Here is a 2,069-nt window from a genome sequence, read left to right as displayed (position 1 = left end):
CTCGCAGTCAGGCGGGGTGGGGGGCGGTTGGGGAAGGAAAACACCGGAGGCAGGGGGCGCGAGGAGGGGCTTGAGAGAAGGGGTACGAAGGAGAGACTCGGGGGAATTGAGAGGGGGCAGCAGAAGGGCGCCCGAAGGAAGGCAGCTGGAGGAGAGCGCGAAGGGGGGGTTTGGAGGGGGTGGGGGCTGGAGTGCTGCATTTCTCGGGGAGGTGCTAAGCCCCGATCTGGGCCCTTCCCACCTCACAGCTGCAAGGAGGGAGGGGCCAGAGAGTGCCGGTTCCGGATGCCGCTCCAGAGTTCGGGAGCCTTCTACTCCAGATCCTCTGACCCAGGCTGGTGTAGGCGCCCAGAAAGGCGCTCAGTTCCGAGTCTGGCGGCGCGGGCCGAATGCGCGTCGATCGACCTCCGTGGTACCCATCCTTTGCACTTAAACGTGACTGCAAGCCTCCTTTGAAGGCAGACGTGTCGGCACGGCCCGGAACCGCTCTCAGGAACGCGCAGCCCAGGCCTCCTCGGTCAATGAGGCTGTCTCCGCCCGTCCAAGATCACCACGAAGGAAGTGATTCTGTGCGTCGCTTGCCCCCACCGCTCTCCAAATCTGTGCGAGAATGGAGGCGAAAGGTTGGCTTTTCGAAATTCTTTTGGCTCTGGGGTCCAGAAGGAGTAGGACGTTGTGAGGGCACTTGGCCGGCCGATTGCTTGTCTGAGGATGTCTGCTGCTGACGTGGGGCTCAGCGGGTGTGGGGCATAGAGGAAAGAAGGGTTCGCAGCAGGCCCGGGGCGCAGAGGCGCTCGGAGCGTGCCAGCCCAGCTCTCACGGAGACGAAAACCTAGACAGTTTCTGTGGAGCGCAGCGCGTTCGTGTGCGCACGCGAGGGAGACCCAGAGACAAAGACTGACTCTGCATCACCTATGGCTACGGGCTGAATCTGGGTGGACTCAGGATGGGATTTGATAGCCGGTTTATTGTGTAAATAGCGAATTTTGTATGCATTTGAGCCCGGAGCGCTGGAGCCTGTGGGCTGATTGTGTGTAAGCGGGTTGCCTGCCTTCTGCCGGTGAGCCCCATCGTGGTCGTATTTTCCTGCCGGTGGGCTGCCCCGTGTGGGTCTTTACACATTTCCCCAGCGGGATGCTGCCTGATCCTTCTAAAGACCCAACATAGGTGGAGGAGGGAGGAGGGGGGCAGCTGTAATTGCAGTGGGGTGAAGTGGAAGAGAAACCGAAGGACAGGATAGGAAGGGACGTGCAGACTCCCCCTTTCAGAACCCAGGCCTCTCTGAGAACCCCGGCCTTCTGCTGTATTTCCAGATCAGCTCATCTCACTGCACAAGTAGGGCGGCCTGGGGCTTTGGCAAGCAAGATGGAGGACAAGACTGCCTGCACCCCCTAAAACGAAGGTCCTCCGCAACAGCTCATGGTCTCCTGGAAGCTGTTTTCCAAATGGGGAACTCTCCCACAATGGAACGAGATGCTTCCAAGCCCTCCCCACGTAACCCCTGCAATTCTTTTGGTAGAAAATGAAAACAGAAATGACCTCCCACCCACCAAGAAGGGGGAAAAAACAACCTATAGAAGCCAAACAGAATCCTCTGAGTCAAAAGACTAAGGCTTGGAACTAAGATTCATCTCCCATCCCAGAGATCTGCACTTAGGAGACCTTCGCTCACCCAGCCCCCAGATGCTGGGAGAGACCCTTTCTCCATGATTCGTATAAACAAAGATCTCCACCTGCAAATCCTCCTCTCTTCCCTTTGTGTTCCTGGTAAAATCCTTTAAGTCCATCAAAGATACCTGGAAAGAGACTGGGGTTCCCAGCCCCCTCTCTACCTCCATGCATACCAGACCTGAAAATGACCATTGGTGTCTTCTTTGACAAGTAACTCAACCACATATATGTCTTAGTTGACCATTGTCAGTTCATGTGCAGGTTTTTCTAGAGACCAAAATGCTTATGCGCTCTTCCCTTTTCCCTTATGATGCTCACTGCTGTAGGGTCCAAGGTGGGCTGGGGGGGGGTCAAGAAATGGGGTCATTCATTCATTCAGCAAATCTTCTCATGAAAAT

The sequence above is a fragment of the Condylura cristata genome, unplaced genomic scaffold, assembly GCF_000260355.1.
Source record: "Condylura cristata isolate star-nosed mole 26May11 unplaced genomic scaffold, ConCri1.0 scaffold00022, whole genome shotgun sequence".
Lineage (NCBI taxonomy): Eukaryota > Metazoa > Chordata > Mammalia > Eulipotyphla > Talpidae > Condylura > Condylura cristata.
This window is presented reverse-complemented; position numbering follows the sequence as displayed.